Below are 25480 nucleotides of genomic sequence, written 5' to 3'. Positions count from 1 at the left end.
AAAGGGCTTTCTACGGGTAAGGATGGCAAAGGGTGGCAGTGACGGAAAGTCAGGCAACCTGTCCTGTCCGTCTTTTTGTATCGTGAATTGGAAAGACTGCAAGGGGGAGGGGAGTTGCTTGCGCCCTAAAGGAGGAGTTTTTCAGATTCATTGCAGTGGGCGGCGGCTGCAAAACGCACCATTCTTCTTGTTTTTGCTCTGCAAAGCAGCCTTTTCAAGGGTTGGCTTGGGTGACAAAATGTCTTGTGTAGGCGTGGGTTTGTCTCCCTCTCGCTCTCTCTCCCTAAGATGTGTCCGGCATAGGCCAGGGTGCCACTCGAGGCCCAAACCAATTCTGGTTATCGCTTCTCGGCCTTTTGGCTAAGATCAAGTGTAGTATCTGTTCTTATCAGTTTAATATCTGATACGTCCCCTATCTGGGGACCATATATTAAATGGATTTTTAGAACAGGGAGATGGAAAAAGAGCTTGCTCTGTCCACTCCACGCATTGACCTGGTATTGCAGTACCTCCAGGAACGGTGCACCCCTTCTTAACCCAGTTTCCAAAAGCAGAACTCGATTCACCTGATTCATATTAGCCCGATTAGCGAATTGAAATGAATTTTTATCTAACACACTTTTTACTTGCTTTATTCATCCAAATAGCAAACTCATCACCACTCAACTTCACCAACTCTGCTATGTCCCGTGCAGTATCTTGTTGTCAGTCTAATCTAGATCATGTGTAATTGAATGGAATAGATCCCTTTTGGACAAAGTGGAGTCAGATGCTGCAGTGACCACAGGTGTGAGAGGATCTACAATTGGCATCTGGTGTTATCTCTCTGCTTCCACTCCAAATAAAGTTACCTGTTGTTACCTGAACGTCAAATACTAAGAATGGGCGGCCTATGAAAGAATTAGTACTTTCATTAAGTATACTAAACCGGCTAATTGGGAATAGACAAACTGTAAAAAGCCCTCTGAGAAAGCCCCTCTCTAACCTTTGTTAGTAAGCTTTTCTGTAGCCTGCCTGTTGATGTATTTTCGGTTTGAACAGTGCACAACATGAAGAGACGGAACACTGGCGGCTTGTCACAATGCCCCCCGATGACATCACAATAGCGCTGCTGCCTAGAAAACAAGCTGCGCAGAAGAAGTTGTTCTTTGGGTGGGAGGGTGGGCTAGTGGAAGGAGGGGGCAATCTCTTTTTTTCCCGGGTGGTAGGGGGATGACAGGAGAAGGGAAGCGGGTGGTGAGAAAGGTACAGAGGGCAGGGTTTGGGGGCTGGGAAGGAAAGGGAAAAGATTAGGGTTTGGGGATGATGAAAGGGCTTTCTACGGGTAAGGATGGCAAAGGGTGGCAGTGACGGAAAGTCAGGCAACCTGTCCTGTCCGTCTTTTTGTATCGTGAATTGGAAAGACTGCAAGGGGGAGGGGAGTTGCTTGCGCCCTAAAGGAGGAGTTTTTCAGATTCATTGCAGTGGGCGGCGGCTGCAAAACGCACCATTCTTCTTGTTTTTGCTCTGCAAAGCAGCCTTTTCAAGGGTTGGCTTGGGTGACAAAATGTCTTGTGTAGGCGTGGGTTTGTCTCCCTCTCGCTCTCTCTCCCTAAGATGTGTCCGGCATAGGCCAGGGTGCCACTCGAGGCCCAAACCAATTCTGGTTATCGCTTCTCGGCCTTTTGGCTAAGATCAAGTGTAGTATCTGTTCTTATCAGTTTAATATCTGATACGTCCCCTATCTGGGGACCATATATTAAATGGATTTTTAGAACAGGGAGATGGAAAAAGAGCTTGCTCTGTCCACTCCACGCATTGACCTGGTATTGCAGTACCTCCAGGAACGGTGCACCCCTTCTTAACCCAGTTTCCAAAAGCAGAACTCGATTCACCTGATTCATATTAGCCCGATTAGCGAATTGAAATGAATTTTTATCTAACACACTTTTTACTTGCTTTATTCATCCAAATAGCAAACTCATCACCACTCAACTTCACCAACTCTGCTATGTCCCGTGCAGTATCTTGTTGTCAGTCTAATCTAGATCATGTGTAATTGAATGGAATAGATCCCTTTTGGACAAAGTGGAGTCAGATGCTGCAGTGACCACAGGTGTGAGAGGATCTACAATTGGCATCTGGTGTTATCTCTCTGCTTCCACTCCAAATAAAGTTACCTGTTGTTACCTGAACGTCAAATACTAAGAATGGGCGGCCTATGAAAGAATTAGTACTTTCATTAAGTATACTAAACCGGCTAATTGGGAATAGACAAACTGTAAAAAGCCCTCTGAGAAAGCCCCTCTCTAACCTTTGTTAGTAAGCTTTTCTGTAGCCTGCCTGTTGATGTATTTTCGGTTTGAACAGTGCACAACATGAAGAGACGGAACACTGGCGGCTTGTCACAATGCCCCCCGATGACATCACAATAGCGCTGCTGCCTAGAAAACAAGCTGCGCAGAAGAAGTTGTTCTTTGGGTGGGAGGGTGGGCTAGTGGAAGGAGGGGGCAATCTCTTTTTTTCCCGGGTGGTAGGGGGATGACAGGAGAAGGGAAGCGGGTGGTGAGAAAGGTACAGAGGGCAGGGTTTGGGGGCTGGGAAGGAAAGGGAAAAGATTAGGGTTTGGGGATGATGAAAGGGCTTTCTACGGGTAAGGATGGCAAAGGGTGGCAGTGACGGAAAGTCAGGCAACCTGTCCTGTCCGTCTTTTTGTATCGTGAATTGGAAAGACTGCAAGGGGGAGGGGAGTTGCTTGCGCCCTAAAGGAGGAGTTTTTCAGATTCATTGCAGTGGGCGGCGGCTGCAAAACGCACCATTCTTCTTGTTTTTGCTCTGCAAAGCAGCCTTTTCAAGGGTTGGCTTGGGTGACAAAATGTCTTGTGTAGGCGTGGGTTTGTCTCCCTCTCGCTCTCTCTCCCTAAGATGTGTCCGGCATAGGCCAGGGTGCCACTCGAGGCCCAAACCAATTCTGGTTATCGCTTCTCGGCCTTTTGGCTAAGATCAAGTGTAGTATCTGTTCTTATCAGTTTAATATCTGATACGTCCCCTATCTGGGGACCATATATTAAATGGATTTTTAGAACAGGGAGATGGAAAAAGAGCTTGCTCTGTCCACTCCACGCATTGACCTGGTATTGCAGTACCTCCAGGAACGGTGCACCCCTTCTTAACCCAGTTTCCAAAAGCAGAACTCGATTCACCTGATTCATATTAGCCCGATTAGCGAATTGAAATGAATTTTTATCTAACACACTTTTTACTTGCTTTATTCATCCAAATAGCAAACTCATCACCACTCAACTTCACCAACTCTGCTATGTCCCGTGCAGTATCTTGTTGTCAGTCTAATCTAGATCATGTGTAATTGAATGGAATAGATCCCTTTTGGACAAAGTGGAGTCAGATGCTGCAGTGACCACAGGTGTGAGAGGATCTACAATTGGCATCTGGTGTTATCTCTCTGCTTCCACTCCAAATAAAGTTACCTGTTGTTACCTGAACGTCAAATACTAAGAATGGGCGGCCTATGAAAGAATTAGTACTTTCATTAAGTATACTAAACCGGCTAATTGGGAATAGACAAACTGTAAAAAGCCCTCTGAGAAAGCCCCTCTCTAACCTTTGTTAGTAAGCTTTTCTGTAGCCTGCCTGTTGATGTATTTTCGGTTTGAACAGTGCACAACATGAAGAGACGGAATACTGGCGGCTTGTCACAATGCCCCCCGATGACATCACAATAGCGCTGCTGCCTAGAAAACAAGCTGCGCAGAAGAAGTTGTTCTTTGGGTGGGAGGGTGGGCTAGTGGAAGGAGGGGGCAATCTCTTTTTTTCCCGGGTGGTAGGGGGATGACAGGAGAAGGGAAGCGGGTGGTGAGAAAGGTACAGAGGGCAGGGTTTGGGGGCTGGGAAGGAAAGGGAAAAGATTAGGGTTTGGGGATGATGAAAGGGCTTTCTACGGGTAAGGATGGCAAAGGGTGGCAGTGACGGAAAGTCAGGCAACCTGTCCTGTCCGTCTTTTTGTATCGTGAATTGGAAAGACTGCAAGGGGGAGGGGAGTTGCTTGCGCCCTAAAGGAGGAGTTATTCAGATTCATTGCAGTGGGCGGCGGCTGCAAAACGCACCATTCTTCTTGTTTTTGCTCTGCAAAGCAGCCTTTTCAAGGGTTGGCTTGGGTGACAAAATGTCTTGTGTAGGCGTGGGTTTGTCTCCCTCTCGCTCTCTCTCCCTAAGATGTGTCCGGCATAGGCCAGGGTGCCACTCGAGGCCCAAACCAATTCTGGTTATCGCTTCTCGGCCTTTTGGCTAAGATCAAGTGTAGTATCTGTTCTTATCAGTTTAATATCTGATACGTCCCCTATCTGGGGACCATATATTAAATGGATTTTTAGAACAGGGAGATGGAAAAAGAGCTTGCTCTGTCCACTCCACGCATTGACCTGGTATTGCAGTACCTCCAGGAACGGTGCACCCCTTCTTAACCCAGTTTCCAAAAGCAGAACTCGATTCACCTGATTCATATTAGCCCGATTAGCGAATTGAAATGAATTTTTATCTAACACACTTTTTACTTGCTTTATTCATCCAAATAGCAAACTCATCACCACTCAACTTCACCAACTCTGCTATGTCCCGTGCAGTATCTTGTTGTCAGTCTAATCTAGATCATGTGTAATTGAATGGAATAGATCCCTTTTGGACAAAGTGGAGTCAGATGCTGCAGTGACCACAGGTGTGAGAGGATCTACAATTGGCATCTGGTGTTATCTCTCTGCTTCCACTCCAAATAAAGTTACCTGTTGTTACCTGAACGTCAAATACTAAGAATGGGCGGCCTATGAAAGAATTAGTACTTTCATTAAGTATACTAAACCGGCTAATTGGGAATAGACAAACTGTAAAAAGCCCTCTGAGAAAGCCCCTCTCTAACCTTTGTTAGTAAGCTTTTCTGTAGCCTGCCTGTTGATGTATTTTCGGTTTGAACAGTGCACAACATGAAGAGACGGAACACTGGCGGCTTGTCACAATGCCCCCCGATGACATCACAATAGCGCTGCTGCCTAGAAAACAAGCTGCGCAGAAGAAGTTGTTCTTTGGGTGGGAGGGTGGGCTAGTGGAAGGAGGGGGCAATCTCTTTTTTTCCCGGGTGGTAGGGGGATGACAGGAGAAGGGAAGCGGGTGGTGAGAAAGGTACAGAGGGCAGGGTTTGGGGGCTGGGAAGGAAAGGGAAAAGATTAGGGTTTGGGGATGATGAAAGGGCTTTCTACGGGTAAGGATGGCAAAGGGTGGCAGTGACGGAAAGTCAGGCAACCTGTCCTGTCCGTCTTTTTGTATCGTGAATTGGAAAGACTGCAAGGGGGAGGGGAGTTGCTTGCGCCCTAAAGGAGGAGTTTTTCAGATTCATTGCAGTGGGCGGCGGCTGCAAAACGCACCATTCTTCTTGTTTTTGCTCTGCAAAGCAGCCTTTTCAAGGGTTGGCTTGGGTGACAAAATGTCTTGTGTAGGCGTGGGTTTGTCTCCCTCTCGCTCTCTCTCCCTAAGATGTGTCCGGCATAGGCCAGGGTGCCACTCGAGGCCCAAACCAATTCTGGTTATCGCTTCTCGGCCTTTTGGCTAAGATCAAGTGTAGTATCTGTTCTTATCAGTTTAATATCTGATACGTCCCCTATCTGGGGACCATATATTAAATGGATTTTTAGAACAGGGAGATGGAAAAAGAGCTTGCTCTGTCCACTCCACGCATTGACCTGGTATTGCAGTACCTCCAGGAACGGTGCACCCCTTCTTAACCCAGTTTCCAAAAGCAGAACTCGATTCACCTGATTCATATTAGCCCGATTAGCGAATTGAAATGAATTTTTATCTAACACACTTTTTACTTGCTTTATTCATCCAAATAGCAAACTCATCACCACTCAACTTCACCAACTCTGCTATGTCCCGTGCAGTATCTTGTTGTCAGTCTAATCTAGATCATGTGTAATTGAATGGAATAGATCCCTTTTGGACAAAGTGGAGTCAGATGCTGCAGTGACCACAGGTGTGAGAGGATCTACAATTGGCATCTGGTGTTATCTCTCTGCTTCCACTCCAAATAAAGTTACCTGTTGTTACCTGAACGTCAAATACTAAGAATGGGCGGCCTATGAAAGAATTAGTACTTTCATTAAGTATACTAAACCGGCTAATTGGGAATAGACAAACTGTAAAAAGCCCTCTGAGAAAGCCCCTCTCTAACCTTTGTTAGTAAGCTTTTCTGTAGCCTGCCTGTTGATGTATTTTCGGTTTGAACAGTGCACAACATGAAGAGACGGAACACTGGCGGCTTGTCACAATGCCCCCCGATGACATCACAATAGCGCTGCTGCCTAGAAAACAAGCTGCGCAGAAGAAGTTGTTCTTTGGGTGGGAGGGTGGGCTAGTGGAAGGAGGGGGCAATCTCTTTTTTTCCCGGGTGGTAGGGGGATGACAGGAGAAGGGAAGCGGGTGGTGAGAAAGGTACAGAGGGCAGGGTTTGGGGGCTGGGAAGGAAAGGGAAAAGATTAGGGTTTGGGGATGATGAAAGGGCTTTCTACGGGTAAGGATGGCAAAGGGTGGCAGTGACGGAAAGTCAGGCAACCTGTCCTGTCCGTCTTTTTGTATCGTGAATTGGAAAGACTGCAAGGGGGAGGGGAGTTGCTTGCGCCCTAAAGGAGGAGTTATTCAGATTCATTGCAGTGGGCGGCGGCTGCAAAACGCACCATTCTTCTTGTTTTTGCTCTGCAAAGCAGCCTTTTCAAGGGTTGGCTTGGGTGACAAAATGTCTTGTGTAGGCGTGGGTTTGTCTCCCTCTCGCTCTCTCTCCCTAAGATGTGTCCGGCATAGGCCAGGGTGCCACTCGAGGCCCAAACCAATTCTGGTTATCGCTTCTCGGCCTTTTGGCTAAGATCAAGTGTAGTATCTGTTCTTATCAGTTTAATATCTGATACGTCCCCTATCTGGGGACCATATATTAAATGGATTTTTAGAACAGGGAGATGGAAAAAGAGCTTGCTCTGTCCACTCCACGCATTGACCTGGTATTGCAGTACCTCCAGGAACGGTGCACCCCTTCTTAACCCAGTTTCCAAAAGCAGAACTCGATTCACCTGATTCATATTAGCCCGATTAGCGAATTGAAATTAATTTTTATCTAACACACTTTTTACTTGCTTTATTCATCCAAATAGCAAACTCATCACCACTCAACTTCACCAACTCTGCTATGTCCCGTGCAGTATCTTGTTGTCAGTCTAATCTAGATCATGTGTAATTGAATGGAATAGATCCCTTTTGGACAAAGTGGAGTCAGATGCTGCAGTGACCACAGGTGTGAGAGGATCTACAATTGGCATCTGGTGTTATCTCTCTGCTTCCACTCCAAATAAAGTTACCTGTTGTTACCTGAACGTCAAATACTAAGAATGGGCGGCCTATGAAAGAATTAGTACTTTCATTAAGTATACTAAACCGGCTAATTGGGAATAGACAAACTGTAAAAAGCCCTCTGAGAAAGCCCCTCTCTAACCTTTGTTAGTAAGCTTTTCTGTAGCCTGCCTGTTGATGTATTTTCGGTTTGAACAGTGCACAACATGAAGAGACGGAACACTGGCGGCTTGTCACAATGCCCCCCGATGACATCACAATAGCGCTGCTGCCTAGAAAACAAGCTGCGCAGAAGAAGTTGTTCTTTGGGTGGGAGGGTGGGCTAGTGGAAGGAGGGGGCAATCTCTTTTTTTCCCGGGTGGTAGGGGGATGACAGGAGAAGGGAAGCGGGTGGTGAGAAAGGTACAGAGGGCAGGGTTTGGGGGCTGGGAAGGAAAGGGAAAAGATTAGGGTTTGGGGATGATGAAAGGGCTTTCTACGGGTAAGGATGGCAAAGGGTGGCAGTGACGGAAAGTCAGGCAACCTGTCCTGTCCGTCTTTTTGTATCGTGAATTGGAAAGACTGCAAGGGGGAGGGGAGTTGCTTGCGCCCTAAAGGAGGAGTTATTCAGATTCATTGCAGTGGGCGGCGGCTGCAAAACGCACCATTCTTCTTGTTTTTGCTCTGCAAAGCAGCCTTTTCAAGGGTTGGCTTGGGTGACAAAATGTCTTGTGTAGGCGTGGGTTTGTCTCCCTCTCGCTCTCTCTCCCTAAGATGTGTCCGGCATAGGCCAGGGTGCCACTCGAGGCCCAAACCAATTCTGGTTATCGCTTCTCGGCCTTTTGGCTAAGATCAAGTGTAGTATCTGTTCTTATCAGTTTAATATCTGATACGTCCCCTATCTGGGGACCATATATTAAATGGATTTTTAGAACAGGGAGATGGAAAAAGAGCTTGCTCTGTCCACTCCACGCATTGACCTGGTATTGCAGTACCTCCAGGAACGGTGCACCCCTTCTTAACCCAGTTTCCAAAAGCAGAACTCGATTCACCTGATTCATATTAGCCCGATTAGCGAATTGAAATGAATTTTTATCTAACACACTTTTTACTTGCTTTATTCATCCAAATAGCAAACTCATCACCACTCAACTTCACCAACTCTGCTATGTCCCGTGCAGTATCTTGTTGTCAGTCTAATCTAGATCATGTGTAATTGAATGGAATAGATCCCTTTTGGACAAAGTGGAGTCAGATGCTGCAGTGACCACAGGTGTGAGAGGATCTACAATTGGCATCTGGTGTTATCTCTCTGCTTCCACTCCAAATAAAGTTACCTGTTGTTACCTGAACGTCAAATACTAAGAATGGGCGGCCTATGAAAGAATTAGTACTTTCATTAAGTATACTAAACCGGCTAATTGGGAATAGACAAACTGTAAAAAGCCCTCTGAGAAAGCCCCTCTCTAACCTTTGTTAGTAAGCTTTTCTGTAGCCTGCCTGTTGATGTATTTTCGGTTTGAACAGTGCACAACATGAAGAGACGGAACACTGGCGGCTTGTCACAATGCCCCCCGATGACATCACAATAGCGCTGCTGCCTAGAAAACAAGCTGCGCAGAAGAAGTTGTTCTTTGGGTGGGAGGGTGGGCTAGTGGAAGGAGGGGGCAATCTCTTTTTTTCCCGGGTGGTAGGGGGATGACAGGAGAAGGGAAGCGGGTGGTGAGAAAGGTACAGAGGGCAGGGTTTGGGGGCTGGGAAGGAAAGGGAAAAGATTAGGGTTTGGGGATGATGAAAGGGCTTTCTACGGGTAAGGATGGCAAAGGGTGGCAGTGACGGAAAGTCAGGCAACCTGTCCTGTCCGTCTTTTTGTATCGTGAATTGGAAAGACTGCAAGGGGGAGGGGAGTTGCTTGCGCCCTAAAGGAGGAGTTATTCAGATTCATTGCAGTGGGCGGCGGCTGCAAAACGCACCATTCTTCTTGTTTTTGCTCTGCAAAGCAGCCTTTTCAAGGGTTGGCTTGGGTGACAAAATGTCTTGTGTAGGCGTGGGTTTGTCTCCCTCTCGCTCTCTCTCCCTAAGATGTGTCCGGCATAGGCCAGGGTGTCACTCGAGGCCCAAACCAATTCTGGTTATCGCTTCTCGGCCTTTTGGCTAAGATCAAGTGTAGTATCTGTTCTTATCAGTTTAATATCTGATACGTCCCCTATCTGGGGACCATATATTAAATGGATTTTTAGAACAGGGAGATGGAAAAAGAGCTTGCTCTGTCCACTCCACGCATTGACCTGGTATTGCAGTACCTCCAGGAACGGTGCACCCCTTCTTAACCCAGTTTCCAAAAGCAGAACTCGATTCACCTGATTCATATTAGCCCGATTAGCGAATTGAAATGAATTTTTATCTAACACACTTTTTACTTGCTTTATTCATCCAAATAGCAAACTCATCACCACTCAACTTCACCAACTCTGCTATGTCCCGTGCAGTATCTTGTTGTCAGTCTAATCTAGATCATGTGTAATTGAATGGAATAGATCCCTTTTGGACAAAGTGGAGTCAGATGCTGCAGTGACCACAGGTGTGAGAGGATCTACAATTGGCATCTGGTGTTATCTCTCTGCTTCCACTCCAAATAAAGTTACCTGTTGTTACCTGAACGTCAAATACTAAGAATGGGCGGACTATGAAAGAATTAGTACTTTCATTAAGTATACTAAACCGGCTAATTGGGAATAGACAAACTGTAAAAAGCCCTCTGAGAAAGCCCCTCTCTAACCTTTGTTAGTAAGCTTTTCTGTAGCCTGCCTGTTGATGTATTTTCGGTTTGAACAGTGCACAACATGAAGAGACGGAACACTGGCGGCTTGTCACAATGCCCCCCGATGACATCACAATAGCGCTGCTGCCTAGAAAACAAGCTGCGCAGAAGAAGTTGTTCTTTGGGTGGGAGGGTGGGCTAGTGGAAGGAGGGGGCAATCTCTTTTTTTCCCGGGTGGTAGGGGGATGACAGGAGAAGGGAAGCGGGTGGTGAGAAAGGTACAGAGGGCAGGGTTTGGGGGCTGGGAAGGAAAGGGAAAAGATTAGGGTTTGGGGATGATGAAAGGGCTTTCTACGGGTAAGGATGGCAAAGGGTGGCAGTGACGGAAAGTCAGGCAACCTGTCCTGTCCGTCTTTTTGTATCGTGAATTGGAAAGACTGCAAGGGGTAGGGGAGTTGCTTGCGCCCTAAAGGAGGAGTTATTCAGATTCATTGCAGTGGGCGGCGGCTGCAAAACGCACCATTCTTCTTGTTTTTGCTCTGCAAAGCAGCCTTTTCAAGGGTTGGCTTGGGTGACAAAATGTCTTGTGTAGGCGTGGGTTTGTCTCCCTCTCGCTCTCTCTCCCTAAGATGTGTCCGGCATAGGCCAGGGTGCCACTCGAGGCCCAAACCAATTCTGGTTATCGCTTCTCGGCCTTTTGGCTAAGATCAAGTGTAGTATCTGTTCTTATCAGTTTAATATCTGATACGTCCCCTATCTGGGGACCATATATTAAATGGATTTTTAGAACAGGGAGATGGAAAAAGAGCTTGCTCTGTCCACTCCACGCATTGACCTGGTATTGCAGTACCTCCAGGAACGGTGCACCCCTTCTTAACCCAGTTTCCAAAAGCAGAACTCGATTCACCTGATTCATATTAGCCCGATTAGCGAATTGAAATGAATTTTTATCTAACACACTTTTTACTTGCTTTATTCATCCAAATAGCAAACTCATCACCACTCAACTTCACCAACTCTGCTATGTCCCGTGCAGTATCTTGTTGTCAGTCTAATCTAGATCATGTGTAATTGAATGGAATAGATCCCTTTTGGACAAAGTGGAGTCAGATGCTGCAGTGACCACAGGTGTGAGAGGATCTACAATTGGCATCTGGTGTTATCTCTCTGCTTCCACTCCAAATAAAGTTACCTGTTGTTACCTGAACGTCAAATACTAAGAATGGGCGGCCTATGAAAGAATTAGTACTTTCATTAAGTATACTAAACCGGCTAATTGGGAATAGACAAACTGTAAAAAGCCCTCTGAGAAAGCCCCTCTCTAACCTTTGTTAGTAAGCTTTTCTGTAGCCTGCCTGTTGATGTATTTTCGGTTTGAACAGTGCACAACATGAAGAGACGGAACACTGGCGGCTTGTCACAATGCCCCCCGATGACATCACAATAGCGCTGCTGCCTAGAAAACAAGCTGCGCAGAAGAAGTTGTTCTTTGGGTGGGAGGGTGGGCTAGTGGAAGGAGGGGGCAATCTCTTTTTTTCCCGGGTGGTAGGGGGATGACAGGAGAAGGGAAGCGGGTGGTGAGAAAGGTACAGAGGGCAGGGTTTGGGGGCTGGGAAGGAAAGGGAAAAGATTAGGGTTTGGGGATGATGAAAGGGCTTTCTACGGGTAAGGATGGCAAAGGGTGGCAGTGACGGAAAGTCAGGCAACCTGTCCTGTCCGTCTTTTTGTATCGTGAATTGGAAAGACTGCAAGGGGGAGGGGAGTTGCTTGCGCCCTAAAGGAGGAGTTATTCAGATTCATTGCAGTGGGCGGCGGCTGCAAAATGCACCATTCTTCTTGTTTTTGCTCTGCAAAGCAGCCTTTTCAAGGGTTGGCTTGGGTGACAAAATGTCTTGTGTAGGCGTGGGTTTGTCTCCCTCTCGCTCTCTCTCCCTAAGATGTGTCCGGCATAGGCCAGGGTGCCACTCGAGGCCCAAACCAATTCTGGTTATCGCTTCTCGGCCTTTTGGCTAAGATCAAGTGTAGTATCTGTTCTTATCAGTTTAATATCTGATACGTCCCCTATCTGGGGACCATATATTAAATGGATTTTTAGAACAGGGAGATGGAAAAAGAGCTTGCTCTGTCCACTCCACGCATTGACCTGGTATTGCAGTACCTCCAGGAACGGTGCACCCCTTCTTAACCCAGTTTCCAAAAGCAGAACTCGATTCACCTGATTCATATTAGCCCGATTAGCGAATTGAAATGAATTTTTATCTAACACACTTTTTACTTGCTTTATTCATCCAAATAGCAAACTCATCACCACTCAACTTCACCAACTCTGCTATGTCCCGTGCAGTATCTTGTTGTCAGTCTAATCTAGATCATGTGTAATTGAATGGAATAGATCCCTTTTGGACAAAGTGGAGTCAGATGCTGCAGTGACCACAGGTGTGAGAGGATCTACAATTGGCATCTGGTGTTATCTCTCTGCTTCCACTCCAAATAAAGTTACCTGTTGTTACCTGAACGTCAAATACTAAGAATGGGCGGCCTATGAAAGAATTAGTACTTTCATTAAGTATACTAAACCGGCTAATTGGGAATAGACAAACTGTAAAAAGCCCTCTGAGAAAGCCCCTCTCTAACCTTTGTTAGTAAGCTTTTCTGTAGCCTGCCTGTTGATGTATTTTCGGTTTGAACAGTGCACAACATGAAGAGACGGAACACTGGCGGCTTGTCACAATGCCCCCCGATGACATCACAATAGCGCTGCTGCCTAGAAAACAAGCTGCGCAGAAGAAGTTGTTCTTTGGGTGGGAGGGTGGGCTAGTGGAAGGAGGGGGCAATCTCTTTTTTTCCCGGGTGGTAGGGGGATGACAGGAGAAGGGAAGCGGGTGGTGAGAAAGGTACAGAGGGCAGGGTTTGGGGGCTGGGAAGGAAAGGGAAAAGATTAGGGTTTGGGGATGATGAAAGGGCTTTCTACGGGTAAGGATGGCAAAGGGTGGCAGTGACGGAAAGTCAGGCAACCTGTCCTGTCCGTCTTTTTGTATCGTGAATTGGAAAGACTGCAAGGGGGAGGGGAGTTGCTTGCGCCCTAAAGGAGGAGTTATTCAGATTCATTGCAGTGGGCGGCGGCTGCAAAACGCACCATTCTTCTTGTTTTTGCTCTGCAAAGCAGCCTTTTCAAGGGTTGGCTTGGGTGACAAAATGTCTTGTGTAGGCGTGGGTTTGTCTCCCTCTCGCTCTCTCTCCCTAAGATGTGTCCGGCATAGGCCAGGGTGCCACTCGAGGCCCAAACCAATTCTGGTTATCGCTTCTCGGCCTTTTGGCTAAGATCAAGTGTAGTATCTGTTCTTATCAGTTTAATATCTGATACGTCCCCTATCTGGGGACCATATATTAAATGGATTTTTAGAACAGGGAGATGGAAAAAGAGCTTGCTCTGTCCACTCCACGCATTGACCTGGTATTGCAGTACCTCCAGGAACGGTGCACCCCTTCTTAACCCAGTTTCCAAAAGCAGAACTCGATTCACCTGATTCATATTAGCCCGATTAGCGAATTGAAATGAATTTTTATCTAACACACTTTTTACTTGCTTTATTCATCCAAATAGCAAACTCATCACCACTCAACTTCACCAACTCTGCTATGTCCCGTGCAGTATCTTGTTGTCAGTCTAATCTAGATCATGTGTAATTGAATGGAATAGATCCCTTTTGGACAAAGTGGAGTCAGATGCTGCAGTGACCACAGGTGTGAGAGGATCTACAATTGGCATCTGGTGTTATCTCTCTGCTTCCACTCCAAATAAAGTTACCTGTTGTTACCTGAACGTCAAATACTAAGAATGGGCGGCCTATGAAAGAATTAGTACTTTCATTAAGTATACTAAACCGGCTAATTGGGAATAGACAAACTGTAAAAAGCCCTCTGAGAAAGCCCCTCTCTAACCTTTGTTAGTAAGCTTTTCTGTAGCCTGCCTGTTGATGTATTTTCGGTTTGAACAGTGCACAACATGAAGAGACGGAACACTGGCGGCTTGTCACAATGCCCCCCGATGACATCACAATAGCGCTGCTGCCTAGAAAACAAGCTGCGCAGAAGAAGTTGTTCTTTGGGTGGGAGGGTGGGCTAGTGGAAGGAGGGGGCAATCTCTTTTTTTCCCGGGTGGTAGGGGGATGACAGGAGAAGGGAAGCGGGTGGTGAGAAAGGTACAGAGGGCAGGGTTTGGGGGCTGGGAAGGAAAGGGAAAAGATTAGGGTTTGGGGATGATGAAAGGGCTTTCTACGGGTAAGGATGGCAAAGGGTGGCAGTGACGGAAAGTCAGGCAACCTGTCCTGTCCGTCTTTTTGTATCGTGAATTGGAAAGACTGCAAGGGGGAGGGGAGTTGCTTGCGCCCTAAAGGAGGAGTTATTCAGATTCATTGCAGTGGGCGGCGGCTGCAAAACGCACCATTCTTCTTGTTTTTGCTCTGCAAAGCAGCCTTTTCAAGGGTTGGCTTGGGTGACAAAATGTCTTGTGTAGGCGTGGGTTTGTCTCCCTCTCGCTCTCTCTCCCTAAGATGTGTCCGGCATAGGCCAGGGTGCCACTCGAGGCCCAAACCAATTCTGGTTATCGCTTCTCGGCCTTTTGGCTAAGATCAAGTGTAGTATCTGTTCTTATCAGTTTAATATCTGATACGTCCCCTATCTGGGGACCATATATTAAATGGATTTTTAGAACAGGGAGATGGAAAAAGAGCTTGCTCTGTCCACTCCACGCATTGACCTGGTATTGCAGTACCTCCAGGAACGGTGCACCCCTTCTTAACCCAGTTTCCAAAAGCAGAACTCGATTCACCTGATTCATATTAGCCCGATTAGCGAATTGAAATTAATTTTTATCTAACACACTTTTTACTTGCTTTATTCATCCAAATAGCAAACTCATCACCACTCAACTTCACCAACTCTGCTATGTCCCGTGCAGTATCTTGTTGTCAGTCTAATCTAGATCATGTGTAATTGAATGGAATAGATCCCTTTTGGACAAAGTGGAGTCAGATGCTGCAGTGACCACAGGTGTGAGAGGATCTACAATTGGCATCTGGTGTTATCTCTCTGCTTCCACTCCAAATAAAGTTACCTGTTGTTACCTGAACGTCAAATACTAAGAATGGGCGGCCTATGAAAGAATTAGTACTTTCATTAAGTATACTAAACCGGCTAATTGGGAATAGACAAACTGTAAAAAGCCCTCTGAGAAAGCCCCTCTCTAACCTTTGTTAGTAAGCTTTTCTGTAGCCTGCCTGTTGATGTATTTTCGGTTTGAACAGTGCACAACATGAAGAGACGGAACACTGGCGGCTTGTCACAATGCCCCCCGATGACATCACAATAGCGCTGCTGCCTAGAAAACAAGCTGCGCAGAAGAAGTTGTTCTTTGGGTGGGAGGGTGGGCTAGTGGAAGGAGGGGGCAATCTCTTTTTTTCCCGGGTGGTAGGGGGATGACAGGAGAAGGGAAGCGGGTGGTGAGAAAGGTACAGAGGGCAGGGTTTGGGGGCTGGGAAGGAAAGGGAAAAGATTAGGGTTTGGGGATGATGAAAGGGCTTTCTACGGGTAAGGATGGCAAAGGGTGGCAGTGACGGAAAGTCAGGCAACCTGTCCTGTCCGTCTTTTTGTATCGTGAATTGGAAAGACTGCAAGGGGGAGGGGAGTTGCTTGCGCCCTAAAGGAGGAGTTATTCAGATTCATTGCAGTGGGCGGCGGCTGCAAAACGCACCATTCTTCTTGTTTTTGCTCTGCAAAGCAGCCTTTTCAAGGGTTGGCTTGGGTGACAAAATGTCTTGTGTAGGCGTGGGTTTGTCTCCCTCTCGCTCTCTCTCCCTAAGATGTGTCCGGCATAGGCCAGGGTGCCACTCGAGGCCCAAACCAATTCTGGTTATCGCTTCTCGGCCTTTTGGCTAAGATCAAGTGTAGTATCTGTTCTTATCAGTTTAATATCTGATACGTCCCCTATCTGGGGACCATATATTAAATGGATTTTTAGAACAGGGAGATGGAAAAAGAGCTTGCTCTGTCCACTCCACGCATTGACCTGGTATTGCAGTACCTCCAGGAACGGTGCACCCCTTCTTAACCCAGTTTCCAAAAGCAGAACTCGATTCACCTGATTCATATTAGCCCGATTAGCGAATTGAAATGAATTTTTATCTAACACACTTTTTACTTGCTTTATTCATCCAAATAGCAAACTCATCACCACTCAACTTCACCAACTCTGCTATGTCCCGTGCAGTATCTTGTTGTCAGTCTAATCTAGATCATGTGTAATTGAATGGAATAGATCCCTTTTGGACAAAGTGGAGTCAGATGCTGCAGTGACCACAGGTGTGAGAGGATCTACAATTGGCATCTGGTGTTATCTCTCTGCTTCCACTCCAAATAAAGGTACCTGTTGTTACCTGAACGTCAAATACTAAGAATGGGCGGCCTATGAAAGAATTAGTACTTTCATTAAGTATACTAAACCGGCTAATTGGGAATAGACAAACTGTAAAAAGCCCTCTGAGAAAGCCCCTCTCTAACCTTTGTTAGTAAGCTTTTCTGTAGCCTGCCTGTTGATGTATTTTCGGTTTGAACAGTGCACAACATGAAGAGACGGAACACTGGCGGCTTGTCACAATGCCCCCCGATGACATCACAATAGCGCTGCTGCCTAGAAAACAAGCTGCGCAGAAGAAGTTGTTCTTTGGGTGGGAGGGTGGGCTAGTGGAAGGAGGGGGCAATCTCTTTTTTTCCCGGGTGGTAGGGGGATGACAGGAGAAGGGAAGCGGGTGGTGAGAAAGGTACAGAGGGCAGGGTTTGGGGGCTGGGAAGGAAAGGGAAAAGATTAGGGTTTGGGGATGATGAAAGGGCTTTCTACGGGTAAGGATGGCAAAGGGTGGCAGTGACGGAAAGTCAGGCAACCTGTCCTGTCCGTCTTTTTGTATCGTGAATTGGAAAGACTGCAAGGGGGAGGGGAGTTGCTTGCGCCCTAAAGGAGGAGTTATTCAGATTCATTGCAGTGGGCGGCGGCTGCAAAACGCACCATTCTTCTTGTTTTTGCTCTGCAAAGCAGCCTTTTCAAGGGTTGGCTTGGGTGACAAAATGTCTTGTGTAGGCGTGGGTTTGTCTCCCTCTCGCTCTCTCTCCCTAAGATGTGTCCGGCATAGGCCAGGGTGCCACTCGAGGCCCAAACCAATTCTGGTTATCGCTTCTCGGCCTTTTGGCTAAGATCAAGTGTAGTATCTGTTCTTATCAGTTTAATATCTGATACGTCCCCTATCTGGGGACCATATATTAAATGGATTTTTAGAACAGGGAGATGGAAAAAGAGCTTGCTCTGTCCACTCCACGCATTGACCTGGTATTGCAGTACCTCCAGGAACGGTGCACCCCTTCTTAACCCAGTTTCCAAAAGCAGAACTCGATTCACCTGATTCATATTAGCCCGATTAGCGAATTGAAATGAATTTTTATCTAACACACTTTTTACTTGCTTTATTCATCCAAATAGCAAACTCATCACCACTCAACTTCACCAACTCTGCTATGTCCCGTGCAGTATCTTGTTGTCAGTCTAATCTAGATCATGTGTAATTGAATGGAATAGATCCCTTTTGGACAAAGTGGAGTCAGATGCTGCAGTGACCACAGGTGTGAGAGGATCTACAATTGGCATCTGGTGTTATCTCTCTGCTTCCACTCCAAATAAAGTTACCTGTTGTTACCTGAACGTCAAATACTAAGAAGAATGGGCGGCCTATGAAAGAATTAGTACTTTCATTAAGTATACTAAACCGGCTAATTGGGAATAGACAAACTGTAAAAAGCCCTCTGAGAAAGCCCCTCTCTAACCTTTGTTAGTAAGCTTTTCTGTAGCCTGCCTGTTGATGTATTTTCGGTTTGAACAGTGCACAACATGAAGAGACGGAACACTGGCGGCTTGTCACAATGCCCCCCGATGACATCACAATAGCGCTGCTGCCTAGAAAACAAGCTGCGCAGAAGAAGTTGTTCTTTGGGTGGGAGGGTGGGCTAGTGGAAGGAGGGGGCAATCTCTTTTTTTCCCGGGTGGTAGGGGGATGACAGGAGAAGGGAAGCGGGTGGTGAGAAAGGTACAGAGGGCAGGGTTTGGGGGCTGGGAAGGAAAGGGAAAAGATTAGGGTTTGGGGATGATGAAAGGGCTTTCTACGGGTAAGGATGGCAAAGGGTGGCAGTGACGGAAAGTCAGGCAACCTGTCCTGTCCGTCTTTTTGTATCGTGAATTGGAAAGACTGCAAGGGGGAGGGGAGTTGCTTGCGCCCTAAAGGAGGAGTTATTCAGATTCATTGCAGTGGGCGGCGGCTGCAAAACGCACCATTCTTCTTGTTTTTGCTCTGCAAAGCAGCCTTTTCAAGGGTTGGCTTGGGTGACAAAATGTCTTGTGTAGGCGTGGGTTTGTCTCCCTCTCGCTCTCTCTCCCTAAGATGTGTCCGGCATAGGCCAGGGTGCCACTCGAGGCCCAAACCAATTCTGGTTATCGCTTCTCGGCCTTTTGGCTAAGATCAAGTGTAGTATCTGTTCTTATCAGTTTAATATCTGATACGTCCCCTATCTGGGGACCATATATTAAATGGATTTTTAGAACAGGGAGATGGAAAAAGAGCTTGCTCTGTCCACTCCACGCATTGACCTGGTATTGCAGTACCTCCAGGAACGGTGCACCCCTTCTTAACCCAGTTTCCAAAAGCAGAACTCGATTCACCTGATTCATATTAGCCCGATTAGCGAATTGAAATGAATTTTTATCTAACACACTTTTTACTTGCTTTATTCATCCAAATAGCAAACTCATCACCACTCAACTTCACCAACTCTGCTATGTCCCGTGCAGTATCTTGTTGTCAGTCTAATCTAGATCATGTGTAATTGAATGGAATAGATCCCTTTTGGACAAAGTGGAGTCAGATGCTGCAGTGACCACAGGTGTGAGAGGATCTACAATTGGCATCTGGTGTTATCTCTCTGCTTCCACTCCAAATAAAGTTACCTGTTGTTACCTGAACGTCAAATACTAAGAATGGGCGGCCTATGAAAGAATTAGTACTTTCATTAAGTATACTAAACCGGCTAATTGGGAATAGACAAACTGTAAAAAGCCCTCTGAGAAAGCCCCTCTCTAACCTTTGTTAGTAAGCTTTTCTGTAGCCTGCCTGTTGATGTATTTTCGGTTTGAACAGTGCACAACATGAAGAGACGGAACACTGGCGGCTTGTCACAATGCCCCCCGATGACATCACAATAGCGCTGCTGCCTAGAAAACAAGCTGCGCAGAAGAAGTTGTTCTTTGGGTGGGAGGGTGGGCTAGTGGAAGGAGGGGGCAATCTCTTTTTTTCCCGGGTGGTAGGGGGATGACAGGAGAAGGGAAGCGGGTGGTGAGAAAGGTACAGAGGGCAGGGTTTGGGGGCTGGGAAGGAAAGGGAAAAGATTAGGGTTTGGGGATGATGAAAGGGCTTTCTACGGGTAAGGATGGCAAAGGGTGGCAGTGACGGAAAGTCAGGCAACCTGTCCTGTCCGTCTTTTTGTATCGTGAATTGGAAAGACTGCAAGGGGGAGGGGAGTTGCTTGCGCCCTAAAGGAGGAGTTATTCAGATTCATTGCAGTGGGCGGCGGCTGCAAAACGCACCATTCTTCTTGTTTTTGCTCTGCAAAGCAGCCTTTTCAAGGGTTGGCTTGGGTGACAAAATGTCTTGTGTAGGCGTGGGTTTGTCTCCCTCTCGCTCTCTCTCCCTAAGATGTGTCCGGCATAGGCCAGGGTGCCACTCGAGGCCCAAACCAATTCTGGTTATCGCTTCTCGGCCTTTTGGCTAAGATCAAGTGTAGTATCTGTTCTTATCAGTTTAATATCTGATACGTCCCCTATCTGGGGACCATATATTAAATGGATTTTTAGAACAGGGAGATGGAAAAAGAGCTTGCTCTGTCCACTCCACGCATTGACCTGGTATTGCAGTACCTCCAGGAACGGTGCACCCCTTCTTAACCCAGTTTCCAAAAGCAGAACTCGATTCACCTGATTCATATTAGCCCGATTAGCGAATTGAAATGAATTTTTATCTAACACACTTTTTACTTGCTTTATTCATCCAAATAGCAAACTCATCACCACTCAACTTCACCAACTCTGCTATGTCCCGTGCAGTATCTTGTTGTCAGTCTAATCTAGATCATGTGTAATTGAATGGAATAGATCCCTTTTGGACAAAGTGGAGTCAGATGCTGCAGTGAGCACAGGTGTGAGAGGATCTACAATTGGCATCTGGTGTTATCTCTCTGCTTCCACTCCAAATAAAGTTACCTGTTGTTACCTGAACGTCAAATACTAAGAATGGGCGGCCTATGAAAGAATTAGTACTTTCATTAAGTATACTAAACCGGCTAATTGGGAATAGACAAACTGTAAAAAGCCCTCTGAGAAAGCCCCTCTCTAACCTTTGTTAGTAAGCTTTTCTGTAGCCTGCCTGTTGATGTATTTTCGGTTTGAACAGTGCACAACATGAAGAGACGGAACACTGGCGGCTTGTCACAATGCCCCCCGATGACATCACAATAGCGCTGCTGCCTAGAAAACAAGCTGCGCAGAAGAAGTTGTTCTTTGGGTGGGAGGGTGGGCTAGTGGAAGGAGGGGGCAATCTCTTTTTTTCCCGGGTGGTAGGGGGATGACAGGAGAAGGGAAGCGGGTGGTGAGAAAGGTACAGAGGGCAGGGTTTGGGGGCTGGGAAGGAAAGGGAAAAGATTAGGGTTTGGGGATGATGAAAGGGCTTTCTACGGGTAAGGATGGCAAAGGGTGGCAGTGACGGAAAGTCAGGCAACCTGTCCTGTCCGTCTTTTTGTATCGTGAATTGGAAAGACTGCAAGGGGGAGGGGAGTTGCTTGCGCCCTAAAGGAGGAGTTATTCAGATTCATTGCAGTGGGCGGCGGCTGCAAAACGCACCATTCTTCTTGTTTTTGCTCTGCAAAGCAGCCTTTTCAAGGGTTGGCTTGGGTGACAAAATGTCTTGTGTAGGCGTGGGTTTGTCTCCCTCTCGCTCTCTCTCCCTAAGATGTGTCCGGCATAGGCCAGGGTGCCACTCGAGGCCCAAACCAATTCTGGTTATCGCTTCTCGGCCTTTTGGCTAAGATCAAGTGTAGTATCTGTTCTTATCAGTTTAATATCTGATACGTCCCCTATCTGGGGACCATATATTAAATGGATTTTTAGAACAGGGAGATGGAAAAAGAGCTTGCTCTGTCCACTCCACGCATTGACCTGGTATTGCAGTACCTCCAGGAACGGTGCACCCCTTCTTAACCCAGTTTCCAAAAGCAGAACTCGATTCACCTGATTCATATTAGCCCGATTAGCGAATTGAAATGAATTTTTATCTAACACACTTTTTACTTGCTTTATTCATCCAAATAGCAAACTCATCACCACTCAACTTCACCAACTCTGCTATGTCCCGTGCAGTATCTTGTTGTCAGTCTAATCTAGATCATGTGTAATTGAATGGAATAGATCCCTTTTGGACAAAGTGGAGTCAGATGCTGCAGTGACCACAGGTGTGAGAGGATCTACAATTGGCATCTGGTGTTATCTCTCTGCTTCCACTCCAAATAAAGTTACCTGTTGTTACCTGAACGTCAAATACTAAGAATGGGCGGCCTATGAAAGAATTAGTACTTTCATTAAGTATACTAAACCGGCTAATTGGGAATAGACAAACTGTAAAAAGCCCTCTGAGAAAGCCCCTCTCTAACCTTTGTTAGTAAGCTTTTCTGTAGCCTGCCTGTTGATGTATTTTCGGTTTGAACAGTGCACAACATGAAGAGACGGAACACTGGCGGCTTGTCACAATGCCCCCCGATGACATCACAATAGCGCTGCTGCCTAGAAAACAAGCTGCGCAGAAGAAGTTGTTCTTTGGGTGGGAGGGTGGGCTAGTGGAAGGAGGGGGCAATCTCTTTTTTTCCCGGGTGGTAGGGGGATGACAGGAGAAGGGAAGCGGGTGGTGAGAAAGGTACAGAGGGCAGGGTTTGGGGGCTGGGAAGGAAAGGGAAAAGATTAGGGTTTGGGGATGATGAAAGGGCTTTCTACGGGTAAGGATGGCAAAGGGTGGCAGTGACGGAAAGTCAGGCAACCTGTCCTGTCCGTCTTTTTGTATCGTGAATTGGAAAGACTGCAAGGGGGAGGGGAGTTGCTTGCGCCCTAAAGGAGGAGTTATTCAGATTCATTGCAGTGGGCGGCGGCTGCAAAACGCACCATTCTTCTTGTTTTTGCTCTGCAAAGCAGCCTTTTCAAGGGTTGGCTTGGGTGACAAAATGTCTTGTGTAGGCGTGGGTTTGTCTCCCTCTCGCTCTCTCTCCCTAAGATGTGTCCGGCATAGGCCAGGGTGCCACTCGAGGCCCAAACCAATTCTGGTTATCGCTTCTCGGCCTTTTGGCTAAGATCAAGTGTAGTATCTGTTCTTATCAGTTTAATATCTGATACGTCCCCTATCTGGGGACCATATATTAAATGGATTTTTAGAACAGGGAGATGGAAAAAGAGCTTGCTCTGTCCACTCCACGCATTGACCTGGTATTGCAGTACCTCCAGGAACGGTGCACCCCTTCTTAACCCAGTTTCCAAAAGCAGAACTCGATTCACCTGATTCATATTAGCCCGATTAGCGAATTGAAATGAATTTTTATCTAACACACTTTTTACTTGCTTTATTCATCCAAATAGCAAACTCATCACCACTCAACTTCACCAACTCTGCTATGTCCCGTGCAGTATCTTGTTGTCAGTCTAATCTAGATCATGTGTAATTGAATGGAATAGATCCCTTTTGGACAAAGTGGAGTCAGATGCTGCAGTGACCACAGGTGTGAGAGGATCTACAATTGGCATCTGGTGTTATCTCTCTGCTTCCACTCCAAATAAAGTTACCTGTTGTTACCTGAACGTCAAATACTAAGAATGGGCGGCCTATGAAAGAATTAGTACTTTCATTAAGTATACTAAACCGGCTAATTGGGAATAGACAAACTGTAAAAAGCCCTCTGAGAAAGCCCCTCTCTAACCTTTGTTAGTAAGCTTTTCTGTAGCCTGCCTGTTGATGTATTTTCGGTTTGAACAGTGCACAACATGAAGAGACGGAACACTGGCGGCTTGTCACAATGCCCCCCGATGACATCACAATAGCGCTGCTGCCTAGAAAACAAGCTGCGCAGAAGAAGTTGTTCTTTGGGTGGGAGGGTGGGCTAGTGGAAGGAGGGGGCAATCTCTTTTTTTCCCGGGTGGTAGGGGGATGACAGGAGAAGGGAAGCGGGTGGTGAGAAAGGTACAGAGGGCAGGGTTTGGGGGCTGGGAAGGAAAGGGAAAAGATTAGGGTTTGGGGATGATGAAAGGGCTTTCTACGGGTAAGGATGGCAAAGGGTGGCAGTGACGGAAAGTCAGGCAACCTGTCCTGTCCGTCTTTTTGTATCGTGAATTGGAAAGACTGCAAGGGGGAGGGGAGTTGCTTGCGCCCTAAAGGAGGAGTTATTCAGATTCATTGCAGTGGGCGGCGGCTGCAAAACGCACCATTCTTCTTGTTTTTGCTCTGCAAAGCAGCCTTTTCAAGGGTTGGCTTGGGTGACAAAATGTCTTGTGTAGGCGTGGGTTTGTCTCGGTTTGTCTCCCTCTCGCTCTCTCTCCCTAAGATGTGTCCGGCATAGGCCAGGGTGCCACTCGAGGCCCAAACCAATTCTGGTTATCGCTTCTCGGCCTTTTGGCTAAGATCAAGTGTAGTATCTGTTCTTATCAGTTTAATATCTGATACGTCCCCTATCTGGGGACCATATATTAAATGGATTTTTAGAACAGGGAGATGGAAAAAGAGCTTGCTCTGTCCACTCCACGCATTGACCTGGTATTGCAGTACCTCCAGGAACGGTGCACCCCTTCTTAACCCAGTTTCCAAAAGCAGAACTCGATTCACCTGATTCATATTAGCCCGATTAGCGAATTGAAATGAATTTTTATCTAACACACTTTTTACTTGCTTTATTCATCCAAATAGCAAACTCATCACCACTCAACTTCACCAACTCTGCTATGTCCCGTGCAGTATCTTGTTGTCAGTCTAATCTAGATCATGTGTAATTGAATGGAATAGATCCCTTTTGGACAAAGTGGAGTCAGATGCTGCAGTGACCACAGGTGTGAGAGGATCTACAATTGGCATCTGGTGTTATCTCTCTGCTTCCACTCCAAATAAAGTTACCTGTTGTTACCTGAACATCAAATACTAAGAATGGGCGGCCTATGAAAGAATTAGTACTTTCATTAAGTATACTAAACCGGCTAATTGGGAATAGACAAACTGTAAAAAGCCCTCTGAGAAAGCCCCTCTCTAACCTTTGTTAGTAAGCTTTTCTGTAGCCTGCCTGTTGATGTATTTTCGGTTTGAACAGTGCACAACATGAAGAGACGGAACACTGGCGGCTTGTCACAATGCCCCCCGATGACATCACAATAGCGCTGCTGCCTAGAAAACAAGCTGCGCAGAAGAAGTTGTTCTTTGGGTGGGAGGGTGGGCTAGTGGAAGGAGGGGGCAATCTCTTTTTTTCCCGGGTGGTAGGGGGATGACAGGAGAAGGGAAGCGGGTGGTGAGAAAGGTACAGAGGGCAGGGTTTGGGGGCTGGGAAGGAAAGGGAAAAGATTAGGGTTTGGGGATGATGAAAGGGCTTTCTACGGGTAAGGATGGCAAAGGGTGGCAGTGACGGAAAGTCAGGCAACCTGTCCTGTCCGTCTTTTTGTATCGTGAATTGGAAAGACTGCAAGGGGGAGGGGAGTTGCTTGCGCCCTAAAGGAGGAGTTATTCAGATTCATTGCAGTGGGCGGCGGCTGCAAAACGCACCATTCTTCTTGTTTTTGCTCTGCAAAGCAGCCTTTTCAAGGGTTGGCTTGGGTGACAAAATGTCTTGTGTAGGCGTGGGTTTGTCTCCCTCTCGCTCTCTCTCCCTAAGATGTGTCCGGCATAGGCCAGGGTGCCACTCGAGGCCCAAACCAATTCTGGTTATCGCTTCTCGGCCTTTTGGCTAAGATCAAGTGTAGTATCTGTTCTTATCAGTTTAATATCTGATACGTCCCCTATCTGGGGACCATATATTAAATGGATTTTTAGAACAGGGAGATGGAAAAAGAGCTTGCTCTGTCCACTCCACGCATTGACCTGGTATTGCAGTACCTCCAGGAACGGTGCACCCCTTCTTAACCCAGTTTCCAAAAGCAGAACTCGATTCACCTGATTCATATTAGCCCGATTAGCGAATTGAAATGAATTTTTATCTAAC

At 46.7% G+C, this 25480-nt stretch overlaps 20 non-coding genes across 20 annotated transcripts; all 20 read left to right on the top strand.

Moving 5' to 3' along the window:
- The first annotated feature begins 340 nt into the window (after positions 1–340).
- LOC142259892 (U2 spliceosomal RNA) lies at positions 341–531 on the top strand. The gene has a single exon (XR_012728241.1). It is a non-coding gene; the product is annotated as a U2 spliceosomal RNA (small nuclear RNA).
- Positions 532–1648: 1117 nt separating this feature from the next.
- LOC142259890 (U2 spliceosomal RNA) lies at positions 1649–1839 on the top strand. Its single transcript, XR_012728239.1, has one exon. It is a non-coding gene; the product is annotated as a U2 spliceosomal RNA (small nuclear RNA).
- A 1117-nt stretch (positions 1840–2956) lies between these two features.
- Positions 2957–3147, top strand: LOC142259889 (U2 spliceosomal RNA). The gene has a single exon (XR_012728238.1). It is a non-coding gene; the product is annotated as a U2 spliceosomal RNA (small nuclear RNA).
- A 1117-nt stretch (positions 3148–4264) lies between these two features.
- LOC142259888 (U2 spliceosomal RNA) lies at positions 4265–4455 on the top strand. Its single transcript, XR_012728237.1, has one exon. It is a non-coding gene; the product is annotated as a U2 spliceosomal RNA (small nuclear RNA).
- A 1117-nt stretch (positions 4456–5572) lies between these two features.
- Positions 5573–5763, top strand: LOC142259887 (U2 spliceosomal RNA). Its single transcript, XR_012728236.1, has one exon. It is a non-coding gene; the product is annotated as a U2 spliceosomal RNA (small nuclear RNA).
- A 1117-nt stretch (positions 5764–6880) lies between these two features.
- On the top strand, positions 6881–7071 carry LOC142259886 (U2 spliceosomal RNA). The gene has a single exon (XR_012728235.1). It is a non-coding gene; the product is annotated as a U2 spliceosomal RNA (small nuclear RNA).
- Positions 7072–8188: 1117 nt separating this feature from the next.
- On the top strand, positions 8189–8379 carry LOC142259884 (U2 spliceosomal RNA). Its single transcript, XR_012728234.1, has one exon. It is a non-coding gene; the product is annotated as a U2 spliceosomal RNA (small nuclear RNA).
- A 1117-nt stretch (positions 8380–9496) lies between these two features.
- Positions 9497–9687, top strand: LOC142259883 (U2 spliceosomal RNA). Its single transcript, XR_012728233.1, has one exon. It is a non-coding gene; the product is annotated as a U2 spliceosomal RNA (small nuclear RNA).
- Positions 9688–10804: 1117 nt separating this feature from the next.
- Positions 10805–10995, top strand: LOC142259882 (U2 spliceosomal RNA). Its single transcript, XR_012728232.1, has one exon. It is a non-coding gene; the product is annotated as a U2 spliceosomal RNA (small nuclear RNA).
- A 1117-nt stretch (positions 10996–12112) lies between these two features.
- On the top strand, positions 12113–12303 carry LOC142259881 (U2 spliceosomal RNA). The gene has a single exon (XR_012728231.1). It is a non-coding gene; the product is annotated as a U2 spliceosomal RNA (small nuclear RNA).
- Positions 12304–13420: 1117 nt separating this feature from the next.
- On the top strand, positions 13421–13611 carry LOC142259880 (U2 spliceosomal RNA). The gene has a single exon (XR_012728230.1). It is a non-coding gene; the product is annotated as a U2 spliceosomal RNA (small nuclear RNA).
- A 1117-nt stretch (positions 13612–14728) lies between these two features.
- Positions 14729–14919, top strand: LOC142259878 (U2 spliceosomal RNA). The gene has a single exon (XR_012728228.1). It is a non-coding gene; the product is annotated as a U2 spliceosomal RNA (small nuclear RNA).
- Positions 14920–16036: 1117 nt separating this feature from the next.
- On the top strand, positions 16037–16227 carry LOC142259877 (U2 spliceosomal RNA). The gene has a single exon (XR_012728227.1). It is a non-coding gene; the product is annotated as a U2 spliceosomal RNA (small nuclear RNA).
- Positions 16228–17344: 1117 nt separating this feature from the next.
- On the top strand, positions 17345–17535 carry LOC142259876 (U2 spliceosomal RNA). Its single transcript, XR_012728226.1, has one exon. It is a non-coding gene; the product is annotated as a U2 spliceosomal RNA (small nuclear RNA).
- Positions 17536–18655: 1120 nt separating this feature from the next.
- Positions 18656–18846, top strand: LOC142259875 (U2 spliceosomal RNA). Its single transcript, XR_012728225.1, has one exon. It is a non-coding gene; the product is annotated as a U2 spliceosomal RNA (small nuclear RNA).
- Positions 18847–19963: 1117 nt separating this feature from the next.
- Positions 19964–20154, top strand: LOC142259873 (U2 spliceosomal RNA). The gene has a single exon (XR_012728224.1). It is a non-coding gene; the product is annotated as a U2 spliceosomal RNA (small nuclear RNA).
- A 1117-nt stretch (positions 20155–21271) lies between these two features.
- On the top strand, positions 21272–21462 carry LOC142259872 (U2 spliceosomal RNA). Its single transcript, XR_012728223.1, has one exon. It is a non-coding gene; the product is annotated as a U2 spliceosomal RNA (small nuclear RNA).
- A 1117-nt stretch (positions 21463–22579) lies between these two features.
- Positions 22580–22770, top strand: LOC142259871 (U2 spliceosomal RNA). The gene has a single exon (XR_012728222.1). It is a non-coding gene; the product is annotated as a U2 spliceosomal RNA (small nuclear RNA).
- Positions 22771–23897: 1127 nt separating this feature from the next.
- LOC142259870 (U2 spliceosomal RNA) lies at positions 23898–24088 on the top strand. Its single transcript, XR_012728221.1, has one exon. It is a non-coding gene; the product is annotated as a U2 spliceosomal RNA (small nuclear RNA).
- Positions 24089–25205: 1117 nt separating this feature from the next.
- Positions 25206–25396, top strand: LOC142259869 (U2 spliceosomal RNA). Its single transcript, XR_012728220.1, has one exon. It is a non-coding gene; the product is annotated as a U2 spliceosomal RNA (small nuclear RNA).
- Positions 25397–25480: the final 84 nt, after the last annotated feature.

Source organism: Anomaloglossus baeobatrachus (assembly GCF_048569485.1).
Source record: "Anomaloglossus baeobatrachus isolate aAnoBae1 chromosome 9 unlocalized genomic scaffold, aAnoBae1.hap1 SUPER_9_unloc_5, whole genome shotgun sequence".
Classification (NCBI taxonomy): Eukaryota; Metazoa; Chordata; class Amphibia; order Anura; family Aromobatidae; genus Anomaloglossus; species Anomaloglossus baeobatrachus.
The sequence above is the reverse complement of the archived record's forward strand: the minus strand, read 5'-3'. Positions and strand labels throughout refer to the sequence as shown.